The 19532-nt window shown below is 45.2% G+C and overlaps 1 protein-coding gene across 6 annotated transcripts in view; it reads right to left on the bottom strand.

Moving 5' to 3' along the window:
• The window catches only part of LRRC3B (leucine rich repeat containing 3B), an 85607-nt gene extending 71319 nt beyond the window's left edge, over positions 1-14288 (bottom strand). For 3 of the 6 annotated variants that reach the window (XM_077865452.1, XM_077865451.1, XM_077865450.1), the window contains exon 1: positions 14113-14288. The gene's annotated coding sequence lies outside the window, so the exon portion shown is untranslated. Of the gene's footprint in view, positions 1-11817; positions 12586-13448; positions 13582-14112 lie in introns of those variants that run through there. The other 3 variants (XM_077865453.1, XM_077865454.1, XM_077865455.1) reach the window with 3 other exon arrangements.
• Between the last annotated feature and the right edge of the window lie 5244 nt (positions 14289-19532).

The following is a 19532-nucleotide window of genomic DNA, read 5'->3' as shown; positions in this document are numbered from 1 at the left end:
AGACAAGCAACAGACTACACTACTGCCATTAGTATCTGTGGCAATACCAATAAAAATCACAGCTATATATATATGGCAATACAATTGTTCAGAAATCCTGAAATATCATTTGTGCATATCACAACTTTATTTTTAAAATTTTATTTATTATTCATGACAGACATAGAGAGTCAGAGACATAGGCAGAGGGAGAAGCAGGCTCCCCACAGAGAGCCCGATGTGTGACTCTATCCCAGGACCCCAGGCTCACATCTTGAGCTGAAGGCAGACACTTAACCACTGAGCCACCCAGACATCCTTGCATGGCACAACTTTAAAGTCATAATAGTTAATTCCTCCTGAGCATAGCCATTCCTAATACAGAGAGACAATTATTGGTCAACTTCTCACCTGGTAGTCATTCAGCCACAATAGGGAAAAGGTGCGTCTTCTCACCCAGTGATCCAGATATCTGGGTTACTTAATGGCCGTCCCTATCTACACTTATTTATTCTTCACGGATAAATAGAAGTCAACCATTTAAATTATTTGTTATAGTTTTGCAAAAGTGGACATTCTAAATGAGAATGTTTAATTCTCCATAAATTAGCACTGTCTTTTGAAATTTGACAGGTGTGGGCTGCAAGTCTACAGCAGGCAAGTTCAAACACATCTGATGGTAAAGCTAACTATTGAAGAGTATTATTTGAAATGTTTTTTTTTTAAATACTGATGACAGATCAGGCAGTGATATAGGTCATGCATTATACTCTAAATACAGTGTGACAGAGATTCCAAGAATCCCTGAGAATCCACACGTTTCATGGGTATTTTTGCTGTGGTGGTGGTTCTTGGTAATCTTATTTATTTTTTATATTTAAAATATTTTTAGATTTAATCTAGACAAACTAAAAATGTTAATTTTACATTAGAAAGTAAGAAAGAGCACATAGGTTTTACCAGACTTCCAAAAGGATATATAATGAGAAAAATGGTTAAAAACCCCTGAACTAGGCATTGCCAGGACCCTGAACATCCATGTGCATTTGCTAGAAACATCTGTTACAGATGGAATGCACAAATGTTAACTGGTCACAGTCATGTTCAGTCACCTCTTCAACTCTACCCTTAACCAAGGAGAAAGATTTCTCTGTATTAGACTCTACTGTGATCGGCATCAAGAAAAGATAAAGAACATGACTTTTTAATAAGAAGCAAAAGTGCACACTTTCACCTGTTAAAGACCTAGAGGTTGATGATGAGTTAGAGGTTTTGGAGATTGGGAAGCAAACTGTAACTTCTTAGTGAGTGACTCAATAAATTACCATTAATTTTTCTAGAAATTGGTTGGCTCTTCCACCTGCAATATGCAAAGTGAATTAAAATCTTGCCTGTTATTACTGAATCTATTTCCCTCAGTTAAGTACAATATGAATGTATATTTAGAAACACTGCAACACCTTCCAGTTTCAAAGAAAGCTATGTGGGGCTTCTAGGCTAAAATCAGGCACGGCAGAAGAAAGCGACACTCAGTGAAGACCCATGTTTCTCAACGCTGTTGTCCCAACATTTAGAAACACCCCTGGCATAAAAACAATGCTGTCACTTGGGGAAATTTTGTTCTCTTTTTTTTAACACCAAAAGCCAGATTCAGCCCACAATTTAATATTGTCAATACATTTTCTTCATTACACAACTGGCACGCCAACTGTTACCTAAGCACTTCACTCTTCAAATCCCACACCCACACATTCTGAACTCATCTGCACCCAGATATGAATAAAGATGAATAGCATCTTGAGGAAATAGCTTCTCCATTCTCAAATGGCAAAAGCTATGGAGCAAACACCCCACGGTACCTGAGGGATTTCTCAGAGGAACAAGAAAGAAAGAACCCTGAAGCCACCATTTTGTCAGGAAGATCACATCCTTCCATGGCTACTTGCCCATTGGGGAATCTGAAGTCCAAAGGGACATCAGAAATCCTTTTCAATATTGAGGTTCTGTGACTTTCTTATAAAGAGAGGACTTTTTTTTTATTTTACTAAATTTCAGATAATTAGGTTTTGGTAGGTCAGCAGCCCAACTCCGCATCTCTTTATGGGGAATGGTTCTAGGAGACCTTGATGAAATTGCAAATGCTTGGAAATAGTCACTTGCTTGCATGCTGGGTAAATAGGAAAGCATGCTGACTGTATTTATTTTACTATCATTATGTCTCCATGGGGTGGGCTAGTAAAAAAGTGCAAGCTGTTAACAGCTTGGTATATACATACACACACGCCCCACACACACTGTATACTCTAAAAGAATTTATTTTTCCTTCATCTCAAACCGTGACTGCAGAAAATCCCCAATACTCAAGTGAATTGTTTTCCAAATGTTTATAAATGGGATGTTTTGTCAGTCTGTTCATTAGTGTTCGTTCATTTGACAAGTTGTTAATGAATGCCTACTATGTGCCAGGCTGGTGGTGAACATTACAGACAGTGGTATAAACACAGGCACGTCTTTGCTCAAAGAAATGTTTCACAAGGTGGCTAGGTGCCCAGACTAACCTATAGTAACCTCCCATATTAAGCATCTTGGGCTGCAGTAACAAAATACCACAGGCAAGGTGCCAGCATGGCCAATATCTTGTGAGAGATCTCTCCTTGGGTTGTAGATGGCCTTGTTCTTCCTGTATCCTTATGAGACCATTCTTCAGGGGATGTGGATGGAAAGAGAAGAGGCAAACTCTCTGGGATCTCTTCTTACAAGGGCACTGATCCCATGACGAAGGGCCCACCTTCCTGACCTCACCTAAACCAAATTACCTCCCAGAGCCCCTATCTCCAAGCACAGTCACATTAGGGGTCGGGGCTTCAATACTGCTTTAATATCAAATGTGCTGTGTCACCTATAATGTTGATTCAATAGACCTAAGTGGTTTCAAATCCATCTCAGAAGAATACGACTTTGGTTCCTCCGTGATTTGGCCTCTGCAGGGACCCCAGACACCAACAGAGGGTGAGAACCACAGTAACATCATACACCTCAGTCCTGAGGACCCAGGTGGTTTGGGGTTTAGAGGAGAGTAAAATAAGTTTTGAGGCTCAGGTCAGCATCTAAAGCAGAAATCATTAAAATCTCTACAGTGAAATCAAAATCCAGAAATGTTATGCTTTTAAAAATCAGGTGTCCTTACTTCAAAGCCTGCCTGCCTCTTCGAAGCATCTTATGATCAAGTTCAATCAGCCAACACAGCAAAACAAATAAAAATAACACAAAATCAGAATAACAGCAAGATTCAATGTATTATACCAGGCCTGAGGCTTTCAAAAAGCTGCATTCACAGAGTACTCCTAACCAGGCCTGAGGAAGTAGGCTAGCTGCATGTTGGCTCCTCTGCTGTGGGAAAGCCAACATCCATTCAGCCCCATCCCTCAACAGGAAAGGATTTGACTCTTCCAAGGTTTGATCATTTCCTTAAAAGCTTGTTCAAAGCCAGCCTGGAATGGACAGGGATCGATGAGAAGAAATTCCAGAAATCCTCTGATGAAAATTGTGTGCAGCTGACTTCCTTCCAGACAAGCCTCTGCTACCTCAAAGAAACAACCAGCACATAGCACAGAGGTGGAACGCGCCTTTCCCCATGGTCCGGAATCCATGCAGAAGCAATCAATAACTTTTAGCTGTATCTCTGACATACACACTTCCAAAATGGAATGTCAAGCTCCCTCACGTTTTTCATAGAACGAAGGGAATAAAACACTCCTACATTTCTCTTCCCCCATCTAGTGTCAAAATTGAAAAGGCAGGTAAGGACATTCAGGTACCTTTGGGTGACTTGACTCACTCTTGGGGCTGTACCGAATTGTGTATGGCTTTGCCACAGCACAGAGGGTCTGGGAATATGTCTAATGCGGGTCTGGTTCTTTGCAGGGGCTTTTATTTCCATAGTCCAAAAGGCTCCTCACAGCAAGTTACATAGGACAAGAAATATGACAGCCATTTGGCAGGCACCAGGGGCTCAGAGAGTGGAAGGGACTCTCACCTTTGGTCACACAGCTAATGACAGAACCCTATTCAAAATCAGGAATTCCAAGTGCAGATTTTATCATCTTCATACCAGCTTGGGAACTAGATCTCCATTCTTCTGCAGGAGGCTGGGTAGAGCCTGCGGATGTGTTCTGTGTTTTGTTTTGTTCTGTTTTTAATTGAATTAGTTCAACCATTAAACGTCAGGAGCTTTCACATAAAAAATCTGGATTCTTGACTTTTTTTTGGGGAAAACCAAACAAAGCTCAGATCCATCCTCACACAAAGGCAAAAGAACAGAGCTAAGAGGAGACTGTAGCTCAATTCCCTGTGGATCACCTATAACCCAAACATGATCAAAGACTCCTTCTCCCTCCATGGGTTCATGCTCAGCTACACAAAATCCTAGCAGGTCATGCTGTTCTCCCTTCCGTGCCCATGCTCACGTGACTTCCTTCCTCTGCAATGCCTCAGTCTGTCTTGCCAGTTTGGTGGGTGTATGGGATCAATCTTTCAGGATTCATTTCGAATGCCCCTGGCTCCATGAAGTCAGCTCTTGGTATTCCTGGAAAAACTAACCGGCTCTAGAATATTTTATGTTTATTTTATTAAACCTGTTTTCATTTGTTCGTATTCAGTGTTGGGCACACAGGAGGCAATGAACAATGTTTTGATCAATACTAAAAACAAAGAATTAAATAGTACTTATCACGTGCCAGACACTGTTCCAAGCACCTCATACATACAAAGTCATTGAACCCTCACAACAGTTCCCATAGAGAAAATGGAGGCATGTTAAAGGTTAGGAAATTTTCTTGGTCTGCTATGAAGTTGCAGAAGGGGAATTAGAACCAAGTCTGGCTACCTCCGGATAGATGGGTGGGTGGAAAGACAGAAGGAAAGGAGAGATGGAAGAAAGGAAAGAGAGAGGGAAAGGAGGGAGAATCAGTCAGGTGAACTGTCAAGAATAGGCAATGGCATGTTCTGTGGCAGGAACTGCAAGGCTGCTGGTGGAGTGGGGGTAGGGGCAGTGGTATGTGCTGGTAAATTTTAACAACAGATTCCCTGGGGATGAAAAACGCTGCTTTGTAGTGTCTGTGAGTTGCTCTGGTGTCAGTAGTCCTACCATAGGGAATTTTAGCTACCAGCATGATATCACTATCATTGAACGCAGAGCTGGAAAGAGGAAATGTGACCAATTGGCGGTACTACCCAGTATTACCACCTCAGCTAGAACACACCAGGGCACAGGATGTGCCCAGGAAAGTGACTGAGGAAGAGACAGGCAGGACCAGGTGAGGAGGGAGCTCTCAAACCATACTAAGGAAGTAACTTCCTCAATGCAACAAGGGGTAATTTGAAAGTTTTTAGCAGGAAGTGATACAGCATATGGTTACAAAGATTGGCACATACTCAAAACTTCAGGAACCCTCCTTCATCTTTCCTACAACTTTCCTGAGTGACAGTTATTGCTGCAAGGAAACTTATCAATGCTTCTACCCTTTTCCAACTCTATCCTTTTACGCTGCTATACTTCCCTCTACCACTACTCCTGACAATCACCACCATCCCCTTATTCTGGGCTCCTGGAAGTGCTCTGGGTGTCAGCAGACCCCCGGGACTGTAGAGTGCCTCCCTATCAGTACTGGTTCTGGGGTATGTCAGGGGTGGAAGGCCTAAGCAAATAAGTGAGCTTGAACCACCTGAATAGGAAAGTCATCATATGGAGTGTAAATAAAACAAATGCCAGATGCACCCTTGACATTATGGACCACAGAGCTGGTAGGAGCTCTAGAAAGCCTCCTGTTTACTGGGGAAATAGAGCAGAGGACAGTGAACTTACCCAGCCCAAAGATACCAAGCTGGTTAAGGCCACGCTAGAAGTAGAATGAGGTTGCCTGGTTCCCAGGAGAATACTCTACCTGCATATAAAAAGGATGTTTTCTGAAATACTGCCTCCCTGCTGAAAAGTCAAAGGTTTTCTTAGGAGAGCTTTTTCTACTAAGCAGGCTCTATTTCACCAAAGAGAACAAGCAGAAACATGGTGATCTCCAAGATCAGGGACATCCTGTCACCTCACAACATAGGACAATATGAACCATCTATTTAGAAAACCCTATACGACCACAGTCCCCTCTCTATCACTCACAGCCTTATTATTCAGCTTAAGAATTCTCCAGATCTGGACCCTGTCCCATGGCTCTCCATCCACCTGCCTGCACTAAAGCCATTTCCTGAAAACCAGAAGTGGGTAGGGAAAGGAAGTGAAACTTTCAAAGCCATTGTGGCAGCTCTACTTTAGGAGGAAAAAAATCACTGGAGGAGGAACTTAAAACTTTCAGGCTGAAATGCAATGTAGTCTGATAATTCAACCTTACTTCAGGTGAACTAGCCTGAAACCTACAGGGCATGTAGCCAAGGCAGCCATCCGGACCGAAATACAGGCCAGTATTCATCTAGCCAGGAGCCAGAGGCTGCTGCTGCTCCAAGGAAGCCCATTTTCTAGTTCTTACAAAGGCATCCCATAGCCTGCCCATGCCCCTGACATATGACTCTCTTTCCAATAAAGGTCTTCTTTATTTGCTGATGCCCACCCATCTCTACAACCATAATCCCTAGGAATAGGTGGGGTAAAGCCAGTTCCTTGGGCCAGAAAAGTGAAAATTGGTCCAGAGAGAGAGAGAGACAGAGAGAGAGGTCCCAGAGAGATAAAAGCAGTTCGGAGGACCCTCTTACAATTTGCCCACATCTGTTCCAATGCACAGCTGCAGTGTTAGTTGCAGATACTAAAGTATATGGGTTCAGGGTCCTTGGGGTCACAGACGCCTAGGGCATTTATCAATAGAAAAAAAGCCACAACTTTGTTTACTAACGTTGAACAGCCATTTAGTATTTCATTCCATTATGAATGCAGGCTGCAAACCTGACATGTAGTAGCAGTCCGAGCAATCTTGCCACTGATATAAATCAGATATTCTCCTATCAGGACACAGCTGGAGCTGTTATCTCAAAGCAGCATTGCTGCTGATCCCTACTTAGGAGAGATGGTAGCCATCCATCCGTCCTACCAATAGATCTTGGGGTTACACGTACATTAGTATGTCACAATGGTGTGTGTGTGTGTGTGTATGCGTGTAGTGTTATAATCATCTGTGTTACATTTTAAGCATTAAATACATAATTCTGGGGGCCCTAAGCTTGGCAGACTGCCAAAGGGCCGTAAGGCATCAATGAGATGAAGCACCCTCGGCCTGGTGATTGAGGAGCCACATTAACAAGGAACAGGGGGATGTGAGTATGAGGCATGCCCGCTGGCTGAGATGCTAGCCTGCCTTTGTGTTGACCTAGACCTTGAGGAATTATTTGGGTGTATTATTTTTCCTTGTGTACTTCTTCAGCTCTTTAACACTTCCATTAGCTTTATCTTCTTATTTTTATGCCTTTTTAATCTTATCCTTCAGGTCTGGTTTGCTATCAATCTCATTTAATCTTTCTGTACTGATGGCTGGGTTCTCTTCCTTCAGGTGGTCTGTTTACCCTCTTGGCCTGCCTCTTTTACCCCCTCTCTCTCCTACGCCTCCTTCTGCTGCAGCTCGACTACCTCTCTCTCAGCCCTCTTGACCTGGGTGGCTATCAGTCATCGTCCTTTCTTGGGTTTTGCAATAGATGCTTTGGGCACCAGGGTTTAACCCTATACCTTGCATTAGGGAAGGGAATTAATTTTGTCTACAGGACGTGTTTCTAAGAAGTAACCAAAAAACAGACTAACCACCTGAACAATGATAACAAACATTCCATGGTAGGAGGGTACCCACCTTTGCCAACACAAGCTTAAAATATAATTTGTAGGAGGACAGAAAGCATTCCTGCTTGATAATCCCTGATGTCCAGAGATGCCTAGGGAAGGTCAGAGGACTGGACCAGGATTCTTCTCAGTGCATGAATTCCCAAAGTAGCAAAAGGAAAGTATACTGCTGTGTCACTGCTAACAAGGTGAGCCCTCTGTAAGCAGGCCTATCCCAGCATTGCTTTTTCTAAATCGGAAAGGTTACACTAGAGGGAAAGCTGGTGTGACTTCCTGACCTTTGTGCTTTAGCTTTGGACAAACATACAAGTGCACTGTACCTCCTCTCTGCCCTCACCAGGGGAAATATTTGTCCTGAAATAGACAACTCTCCCAGCAAGGTATTAAATACTCACATGTAGACTGAAAATTATATCAATGGCCTACAAGAGAAAGGAAGAAAGGAAAAAAGGGAAGAGTGAAAGAAAAGAGAGAGAAACAAAGAAACTAATCTGCATTTGAAAACATACTTAGCCTTGTCAGGTATTATTCTGTGTCTGATCATGGCTCACAATATTTTATTTTTTTGTATTTGTTTCTGACTTCTAAGAAAAGGCACAGGTCTTTAAAAAAAAAAAAAAGCTGTCTGAAAGTATAGTGATACTTGCATTGGATAGTTAACATAAAAATCAGCTCAGAGAACTCAGGATAAATTGAAACCACAAATTTTATAAATCTCACTGATCTGGGTGGTTCTTTTTCAATATTTGTTCGTTTGTTTATTTTAAATGAATTATATAGCCTTTATGATAAATTCATCTCCTTTGAGAAAATAATGCATTCCAAGCCTGCTAGCTCTTGAGAAGACCTCAGACTTCATTCTCACATACAATGGCCATTTCATAGGTCATGTTGCAAGGTATTAATTCACTGGCTTTTTATGTAACATGTATAATTATATACTAATATGTATGTCAGACTATAAGAGCTTCCATCATGGTTCCCAGCCACTTGTAGAATAAAGCTCATCAAAGTCACAATCTGCAGTTAAAATATTAAATTAAATATTATTAAATATTAAATATTATTGATCATATGGAGTATTCAAATTTAAACATAAATTAAGATATTAGATATTTATTTAAAACAAAATTGGTGAGGTTAGTAAAGCTTCTCAGGTTCTATTGATTCTTTTTTTTCCCCCTGCCAACCTTCTTCAAACTCCACAGAAACTTATGTGGCTTCTCTTGCTACTAAAAGTAGGTCAAGTTCAGATGCTCTGGTCCTTGCTTATGTTTTTGTTTTCTAACCAAAATATCTAACCCAAACTGAGAAGTTTAATTCATGCTATGTATTGCATAAATGCGTTTACTCATTGTATTCTGAACAAAGGGCTTCATTTTTTTCACAACCTTTTCCCCAGAACATGCTGTTTAACAGGAATCATTATTCTGCCAACAAACTGATATCAGTTTATATGGTTTAAGATAAATACATGCAAAAAGAATTGTCCCAGCAGAAATGCTGTGTGGGCCCTTTAACACTATACCACCTAGGAGCCACAGCAAAATAGGTAGACAGGATGCCCACCGTGCCCACCACATAAACAGGGTGAGGCTCCAGGTAAGTCTCCCATTGTCCCTGAAAAGCTAGGAGTTGGGAACCAGGATGTCTGCCCAGATCAAAAAGGATTCTTCTTTCTGTGGTCCCTCAAGGAGAGACTCTTTCTTTTGGATTTTGTCATACTTGATTTCAGTGTTACATCTTTTTTTGCTCTCACATTGCTATAATCTAACTAAACCAGCATCCTTACCTTCAGAAGGTTACTCTTCTGGGATAATTTGATTTTTTCATAGTTCTCCCTGAAGATTAGGGTAACTGTGTATTTTTTTTCCTGACTTACATAAAACAATATTCATTTCTAATAAATTCTCTAGAAAGTGAATGCTTCCCTTGAGATAACTGGGGACTCTGGGGTTTAGATCAGTCAACCCAACACATATGGCCAAACTGAGGTGGTGGGGAGGCAGGGAAGGGGGAAGAGTATCTCTTAGTGTAGGCTAACCATAGCCATTCCATTGTCACCCCTAAGCCAAGCCTCCATGGATCCCTACCCCAGGTTCTTGATAGCACTGTTCCCCCACCCTCATCTTTTCTTCCTCCACCCCCAGTTACTGCCTGAGGGCTTCTGTCCTGGCTTGTCACAACATCAGGGATGGAAATCCTACTCCAGGCAACATAAAAGGCACCAAGTTTCTACCATCTGTCTGCCTATAATTCTTACCCCTCATGTGATTCTAAGAAACAGGCTTTTCCCAGTCCCCCTCTCTGTTTACTCCAGCTGACTTTTTCTTGATTTGTCTCTGGGGGCAGGACATCCTGATACTATAGCTTCAGATAAAAGACATGGGATGTTCTTAGAAACCAGAATTCTGTCCTACAAGAATGCCTAGGGGTATATGAAATCCCTAACCTGCTGGAGAAGGTCCCTTTGTTATAGGGGATCAGTGGGTGAGAAAGTGGCAAATAACTATTTTCCCCTTCATAAGTCCCAAGTATGTGCACGGGAAATATACTGTTTTGCCTCAGATTTGCATCAGCTAGGTTGGACCCAAGGGTCAGAAATCCAGAAGAAATAATATCAAATCATTTCACTGTATTCAAGAGGATTTCTCTTATCTTCCCGAATACTTGGGGGTGAAGCCAGACAGAGCTACTCAACTTGACAAAAAGACCGCTAAAATGATTGAAAACCCATTTAATTTTATTTAGAGTCATCTAAAGGTCTGCATGGTTAGTTAGATCCTGTTGATCTGAAGGTGTATAAGTACTGGGTTGCAATTTTTTGCAAGTGAGGCACATTTGTGCTGATTTATCCGTCATAGGATACTTTTCCTAGTTATGCCGATTGAGGCATTTATGAAAAACTGAAGTTTTTTGATAAACAGTTTTTCCCTAATTGATTTTAAGAGGCTGTAAAACAATAGCAGACGACATAATCTATTTATGCACTAACATACTTTCTTTTGACTAAGAGTCAGAAGACAGTGCTTCTAGTACTAGCTATGCTAGGAACCTCACATTGAGCCTAGAGCGCATGGCCCAGTATCTTCCCTGCCTCTGGATTGGGACCAGTGCTGAGATCCCTTTAGCTCTAATATTCTGTGATTCAATCACTAGGAAGGGACTCATTTGCAAAATACAGCTTGTGTAGTTTGTGACTATAGAATCTCTGCTCACCTTTGAATTCCCTCCTTGCCATTTCTCCTCATATTTAAAAAAGGAATGTCTACCAAAAGGTCCAGAAAAGAAGTCCATTGACAGCAGCCAGTTTCCTAAATTTAATTCCAAAACCAAGATCTCATCCTACCCAGATGCACCTCAACAGACTTCTCAGAGGGGGGATATGCACCTTCAGTTTCCCAGGACCATAGCAAGGACTGGCACGTATATAGTATGTTTCTAGGATTTGGAGTAAAGGGCTCACCTCACCTCACCTCACCCTCACCCATACTTTCTTGTGGACAAAAGGTCTCTACCGCCAAATAGGGCTGGGGGCTGGGAGCACACCCAGTGTTCTCCACCCACAAGAACTAACTAGCTTCACCACTTACTGCTGGATGACAAAGAGCCAATAACTTCATTTCCCCATGGCTTAGTTTTCTTACCCATAAAATGGGGAAAAAAATAACTTAGTCGTCCAAGGTGGTTGTGAAGAGTATAACTAAAACAGTTCACTCGAAATATCAAGAAGAGTGCTTGCCTGGCACAGAGTAAGAGTTCAATAAATACTAGCGCTGATTGTCATTACTACCTGTTTCCCCGAGAGCTCAGCAATGGTGGGAGGGAAACTCTGGTGTGGATTTGAAGTCTTCCTTCAAGAGTTCCCCAGGGACATGTTCCAACCTGTTTCTACATGCAAAGGGAAGTGGCCTGAGCACAAACCTAGGTAATAAGCATCCAGAAGGAAATGGGCCCAAGGGTGTTGGAAGCTAACTCTTCCCGGGGTGAGGGACTTAATTCTGGGATCCTACCTCAGGTGTCCAGGTAGTTCGGCCGAAGCCCACGCTCTATCCCCACGTCGCCTGGCCTGTGAGGGTGTGGCCTTTGTGCTCAGGAGCTGCACCCGGAGTCTGCGCTGAGGGAATCCCCGTTCCCGCTCCTTGGGGCTCTGGGAGCTCGCTGCTCCAGGGGTGCCCCAGGATGGGAGGGACCGACCTCAGGATTCCTCCCCGGGGCCCTGAAGAGTCCACGGTCTCTTCCGCAAGGGTCTGGCCCAGGCGTGGGGCCCAGGAAAGGGGACTGCACTGAGCTCTGCTTTCTGCCAGCTGGTTACGGAGGAGCAGCAGACTTATACAGGGCAACCCGCAGAGACGGCTGTGCCCCAAAAAGCCTGCACGTGGGAGGCCGGAGCAGGCAGGGCCAGGGGGTTGAAACAGCTCCAGACCCACGCAACCTCCAAATTCTCCTGTGGGCCAGTGGGAAGCGGGACCGGACTCCCAGCCAAAGGCGCTGCTGGGAGAGGGGCGTGCACCTCTTCCGAGAGGGAAGGGTTAAAAGAGGTGCTTCCGGGCCTTCGGTAGCCCCGTGTGCTCCCCACCTGGACGCCGGAGCCCGGGGGCCGCCCGTTCTTTGCCACAGCAGTCTAGGCCCCCTCCCGCAGGCGGTCTTGCCTTCCGGATTGCTGGGGTGCAAAGGGGCAAAGAACCTCGCCTTCCTCGCCTTCCTGCGCTTCCCGCAAAGCGTCTGGAACAACCAGAAGGATCTATCTAGGGGCAGAACGCGGACAGACCCACCGCTGCCCAGGGGGCCCGGGCCTTGAAGCCAAGTGTCCCCTCACCCGATGCCCACACCCCCTCGCCCTGCTCCGCACGCCCGCCGGCTCTGCGCTCCTGGAGCCTGCGGGAGCAGCGTGGGGCTCCCCCACTCCCTCGCTCCGCCCAGGTGCGATTGGCGGAGGGGCGGGGGGTGGGGGAGGAAGGTGGCTCCCGCGGCAGCCTCCGCCCCTGTGCTCTCCTCCAAACGGTTCGAACCCCTGCCTACTCGCGGGGCGCTGGGGACTCCCCCCTACCAGCGCACGCCTCCCCTGGGGGCCAGGAATCCCCTTCCCACCCTGCGGCTGTGCAGACCTCTTTGATTCTCGAGCGCCCGGCAGGGAAGGTGGGCGTGGGTCTACGGACCTGGCTGCGGAGATCGAAGGGTGCATAAGTGGGTGCGGGCGAGAGAGGGGACTAAGGTCCTCTTAGAGCCAGGGAAGGCATCCCTGGTCCAGGATGCGACCACTCAGTCACCGCCTAAGATGCTAACGCATTCAGAATCTCGCCGGGAGGTTTGTTTCTCCTGGAGAGGAAGGAAGATCGCCCCATCCCAGGCACCCAGAAGCCGGCCTTCCCCAGTCCCCCTCGGGCGCTGGCATTCCTGGGCTCCATGCTGCCTCCCTGCGCCTCCCCAGGTGCCCAGCCCCTCCCCCGTCTGTATTTACACACCCGGGCCGGAGCCCCCGGGGCTCAAATCCCTTTTCCTCCTCGTCAGGTGACGGCTCAGGGTTGGCCCCTCGCCCACTTTAAAAGCAGAGCCCAATGGTACCCTTTCAACCAGGTGTACCCCCGACCCTCGCTTTCCTCCCCCACCCCTCCAGCAACATTTCCCTCCCCGAATGACTTACTTCACCCACCCGGATCTGCACTTGCCGTTCCCGCGGCACACAGCCGCAAGCCACTCCAAGGGTTTCATTACCGAGTTGGGGGTGGCATTCGCAAGGATGGACCGACTCCCGCCGTGCTAGACAGAGCCCCAAGGCTAGCCGCAGCCTCCCCACCCCAAAACGTCCCACCTCCCACCCCTCCTATTTCATTCTCTCCGCTCCTCTCCAACCCCCACGGGCAGGATAAGCATTGCTGGGTCCCAAAGCCTCGCGTCTCCAGCGGGAGCTGCAGGGAGTGGAAAAGTCGACTGGCAAGAACACCCGAGAGAGAGATGGGCAGATGCAAACGTCAGGGGGTGGTAGTGGGGTAGACTGGGGGAAGGGCGCACGCGAGAACTAGACGTGCAACTTGCTCGGCACGAGGTGAGCACCGCGCAGGGAGGGGGGCACAAAAGTTTGCAGACTATTGCATGGCAGCCGGCTGCACGCGAACGGAGGGGTCGACTCCCACTCGCCAGGAGAGGTCTCTTCCAGGGTCTGCGCCCAGGGGCCCGGGGGTGTGGGCACGGCTCTGACCTGGGGTGATAGGAGTTCCCCTCTACTTGTTACGGAAGGGGCGGCCTAGGCACCCGGGCAGAGGGACGACACCGCGCTTTGCGAAAAGCAACAGGCGGCTGCACCTTACCTTGCGCCAGTCCCGGGCCGGGGCGGCTGCTCCATCCTCCTGGCGCAGGGAGGAGGCGTTGGATGCGTCTGCCTGGGGGTGTGCAGCTGCCAGAACTGCGGCGGCCGCGCTCCCCACCCCGCGGCTGGCCGGGCCGGGCCGCCCACCCCAAGCCGCGGCCGGGAGGGCTCGTGCCGGGTCGCGGCGGCGGCGGAGCGCGGGACGCGGGCGGTGCGGGGCTGGCTCGCGGGGGCTCGCGGGGGCTCGCGGGGGCTCGCGGGGCTCGCCGGCGTCCTCCGGCGCCTCCGCCGAGCGAGGGTGCGGCCCCGGGCGGCCGTGCAGAGCCCCGCTGGGCTCCGGCGGCTGCGGCGGCTGCTGCAGACCCTGCGCGCGGCCCCAGAGCCTCGCAGGAGGAGGAGGAGGAGGAGACAAAGACGCGAGCGAGGCGAAGCGCCGCTCGCCCAGATGCGATCGTCTCAGTCACTAGAGGGGAATCGCCTCCGGAGCCGGCTGGGGTGAGGGAGGAGGGGAGGAGGGGCGAGGAGGCAGGGGATGGGAAAGCAGCAGCGAACGAACGTGACTTGGGAGCCCGGCCGCCGCCGCGCCCGCGCTGCCCCCTCGCCACCCGCGTGCAGGGTCCGAGACCGGGGGGGCGGGGGCGGCACGGCTGCTGCGGGAGAGGAGCTGGGGCGGGAGCACGGGCTCCGCCGCCTCCCCGGCCGGCCTTCCCAGCTCCCCCGCCGCGCCCCGCCCCGCCCCGCCCCGCCCCGCCCCGCGGGGGTCGGCTCCGCTCTCGGGAAGCTACGGCCCCATTCTTTCTCCTGTTTTTCTAACTACTGAGATCCGAGCTGAATAAAACTGGCAGAGGAAGCGTGACCTGGTGATGGGTTGCCTGTCCTCTAAGGGGGCAAAGGCCGATGCCTAAAATCTACTCGACGAATGATTGCCGGTCGGGTGCCAAGCACTACTAGGCTGTTGGGGGTAGGATGAATAAAGTGAGGGATCCCCCCTGATCGAATATCAGAACGATCCCCTGCAGTTCCTGAAGCCCAGAGTTTGGGGGATGAGTCGGGGGCCCCTGATCCCCACCCCCAACCAGCCCAGTTTCCTAAAGCAGAAGGTGTTAGGAGAATCGGATTTGCCTTCCCATTGCAGGGAGAACTTGGGATGTACAGCCAAAATGGAGTGTATGGTGTATAGAGACCCTAAGAAAGTATGTGTGTGTGTGTGTGTGTGCGTGTGTTTGTCAAGATTAAAGCAAATTACTGCTTTTAGTAGTTCTTATGTCATGATTTAAATTATTCATCAGACCCGCACCTAACTAGATAATTGAATACACAAACAAACAAGCAATTTGGGTCAGATGAACAAGCCTTCCAGCATCTACAAATGCCACCTTCTTTTTACCTAACCCCTCACTCCAGGCAGAATTACTTTTCCCTTTCTCTTTGCTGCCACCATCATACTTGCCAATTGCTTGCAGAGTTCACATATTTAGAGATTTTTTTTATAGATTTCTGCTGCTTTACTCACTCACCTGTATTACCTCCTACCCCTCCAACCCCCTTTTAGGATTCCACTGCGACATCCTGCCTTGTTTTGTAGCTAATAGGTACTCGAGGAAAGCTTAGCCAGTTGCAGGTTGTTTTCTCCTTTAAACACAGCTAAATCTCTGTGTCTCCAGAATTAAAAGAACTTGTGTGATGAATTTTAAGTTTGTGGCAGAGGAGGACACATATATAGTTCTACTCACAGCCCCCTTGACCTAGAAACGTAAAAGGATGTAATTCATTTGTGTTTCTAGACAATTTTCTTCTCCCACTGACCAGCCTACCTCTGCTTGCTGAGTTCCCAGAAACAAGGGAAACCATGCTGTTGGACAACTGCATAGAACAAGAGATACATACTCAGCTGCCAACGCCTAGAGCAAACTCATTCCAGGTGGAGAATGACCAAAAAATCTTTATCATCTCATGCCCTGTGTTAAGTATGTTGAAAGCCTGTCAAAGTCTCCTCAATTCCAATGAGGTTCTCCATGTGGATACATTTTAAAGTAGTTTGAACAGCATTTCATTGCAGAGAGGTGAAAAATGTGCTGTGAAGTTTAGGGGTATTTAAAATTGTTCTTTATTTTCTGTGCCACTTTCTAAGCATTGTAGGACAGATACTCTAGATCAGGGACGCTCTATCAAAGAGGTCCATAATGTGTAGGACATTAGAAAAATGACTGCTAAGGTATCCTCTGTCTCTGAGATGATACGGTGATTGGAAAAGTTGTGTTTTTCTGTGATTTAAGTTTTGTTTATTTATTTTGTTTTGTTTTGTTTTGCTTTTTAAGTGAAGTTTTAGGACCCAGACAGAGGTACGTATGGATGGAAGATATGTAATTTGGTGTAATTTTTCTGAAGGGAAACATGATGTTACTCTTGAAAGCACAAAATTTTTGCATGGCACCGTACTCCTAGAAATTCATCATTAGGAATAAATAAGGATGTACGATAAGATTTATCTACAAGGATATTCATTGCAATGTTGTTTATTCTCATAAAAAATCGAAAATAAACAAAACCAAATTGAAATGTCTAATGAGATAGGAATGGTGAATATTTTGGAACTCTGTAAATGGAATATTGGTTAGACATTAAACCATGGTTATAAGTAAATAAGTGAATATTTCAACAATGACAATTACAATTTTAGATGTAAAAAAAATCAGATGCACAAGATGAGAGATACAGTAATAAAAATTAATATCTGTAGTCAACAGATGCAGGTTTGGAGCTAGACATTTCTACTTGATAGCTATGTGATCTTAGACTTGAACTTCCAATTCCTCAACTATGTAATTGGTTGGGATCATTTACTTCATAGCGTGTTTTAAATGAAGTAGTATTTGTGAAACAGTACAGTGCCTACTGCATGGTAAAATCTTAATGCCTTTTTCTCTTGGCAATCACTAAGTGTATAAATGTGAATACCTGACTATATTAAGGCTCATGTCTAGAGTTATATACATTCTAGTATTAATAATGGCTATCCCTGTAAATACAGGAATTGTGAGTATCTTTTTTTAAAAATATAGGGCAATCAAAAGCAGAAGAATTTGTTTTTAATTTAGTTTTCTTTTAATTAAAAAGAATGATTTCTAACTATTGACACAGGAAAACTCTAGACTTGGATGCTTTCTGCTGTAGTTGATTCACATGATCATCAACAAGACTTGCTGACCATTGGTGTCGCCCATGCTATAAAAAGGATAAATGACAGAGCATGGAGTTTGTCACCTCTGATATAAACTTAGATTTGTTTTGTAGCAACCAGGAGTCAAATCTAGCTCAGCAAAATATGCTGTTTAATACCAGGAGCTGATTGGTTGCTTCCCCTGACTTGTCTTGACAGCCTATTAAAAAAAAAAAAAAGAAGAAGAAGAAGAAGAGAAGAGAGGAGGTATCAGAAGCTATGTTTGCAACTCGATTAGTTAATTAAGAAGGAAGCCTAGCATTGAAGGGCCATGGGATTCAATGACCTTCACATTTACAGCAGTGGCCCCTCTGGGCCAGAGGTGGAGCTTTGTAAAATTTATTGTGTGTGTCGTAAGTGTTACAGAAATGTGAAGGAAAATATCATTTTCTCGTGTTTTCAGTTTAGCTATCTTTACAAATAGGGTAAGCATTGTTTTAAAATCAATATATTCCAGTAATTTTGCATATTAAGGAAATCCCTTGAATTTTGAATTGTATTCTCCATCTGAAACTCTCTAGAGAAATGAAAATGCATCTCTCTGAGCCCCTGAGTTGATTTTCTGAAATCTGAATAGTTGGGGTACCTTAAATGCATGAGATCAAGGCAAGAGGATGTTAATATCATGAATCCTTTGTGGAACATGTTCCAGTTAACTATTCTTCATAACAAACTACCCTAGAATTTCTTGGCTTAAAATATCAACAATCTTTTCTTGGCCTGAATCTGGAATTTGGACAAAGCTCAGGGACAGAGCTCACTTGTGGCCCTCTTGGTGTCAGCTTAGGGCCACTGGATTCAGAACTAGAGGATTCACTTCCCAAAAGACTCACTCACATGCTTGGCAGTCTCTGCTAGCTGTCGGTGTTCAGAAGGGCTGAGAGTCAAGGACCTCAGTTTCCACATGGTGTCTCCATGTGCACTTCGCCATAGTTTCTCATAGATTTTCTTACTTCGTGGCTTTCAGGTTCACAAAGACAGCCCCGATAGGAATCAGACCTTGTCTGAATAACAAAAACCTGAACAGTTAAGTGTTGTTTATCGTACAAACATTCTAGTCTTCATACAATATTATAAATATTAATCCAGAATTCACTGGGCAAAGTGAACCAGTGAAACTAACTCATCCTTTGGATTATTTAGGTAAATAGATCCATTCTTCTTCCATTTACTAAGATCATTTGGAATGTGCATTAGTGCACCCACAATGGGAAACAATATAGAGATTAATCAGGAAATTAAAGATAGAACTCTTGTATGATCCACCAATTTTACTTCTCGGTATTTACCCAAAGGAAACAAAATCACTATCTCAAAAATATATCTATTCCCTCATGTTCAGTGCAGCGTTATTTATGATAGGCAAGACGTGGAAACAATCTAAGTGTCTTATTGATGGATGAATGGATAAAGAAACACACACACACACACACACACACGAATATTATTGAGCCTTAAAAAAGAAGGAAATCCTGTCATTTGTGACAACATAGATGGACCTTGAGAGCATTATGCTAGGTAAAATACACCAGACAGAGAAAGACAAACATTGTATGATTTCACTTCTATATGGAATCTAGAGAAAGAAAACAAAAAAGATAAAAAACAAAAACTCTTAGATACATTGAACAGGTTGGTGGTTGCCAGAGGTGGGGTTGGGGGAAATGGTAGAAATGGGTTTATTGTTTAATAAAAATAAAGGAATTGGAGCATCAGCAATTTATAAATTCATAATAATTTCTGTGTGTGTCTATGGAGATATGCATATAGTTTAATGATGGTTCCACATAATAAAGACCAAATTCCCTATGATGGTTTTCATGGGCCTTTGCAATTTAACTTTCTTTCTAGCTCCATCTTATAACTTCCCCTAGCTTCTCATGTTTATCCATCTTATCTGGACCTTGTGTTAATTCACATTTGGTCTAGCTATTGACAAGTTCACCTCTCCTAGTAGACTTATAGTAGGAGACTAAAGTTCCTTGAGAGCAGAGATTTTATTCCAGTTTATGCCCCCACTCCTGTCAGCCTAGCCATGCAAGGTGAGGGTGCATATACATGCTTATGAAAAGATGAATAATTCAACACCCCTTGCCTTTCCAATTCAATCATTCTATCTCCAAAATGGCAATATTGCTCGTGAGCTGCTCCACAGGGGAGCTAATTAATTCTCTGAAACTGGAAAATGTTTTGAAGCTCCA

The sequence above is a fragment of the Canis aureus genome, chromosome 22, assembly GCF_053574225.1.
Source record: "Canis aureus isolate CA01 chromosome 22, VMU_Caureus_v.1.0, whole genome shotgun sequence".
NCBI lineage: Eukaryota > Metazoa > Chordata > Mammalia > Carnivora > Canidae > Canis > Canis aureus.
The sequence above is the reverse complement of the archived record's forward strand: the minus strand, read 5'-3'. Positions and strand labels throughout refer to the sequence as shown.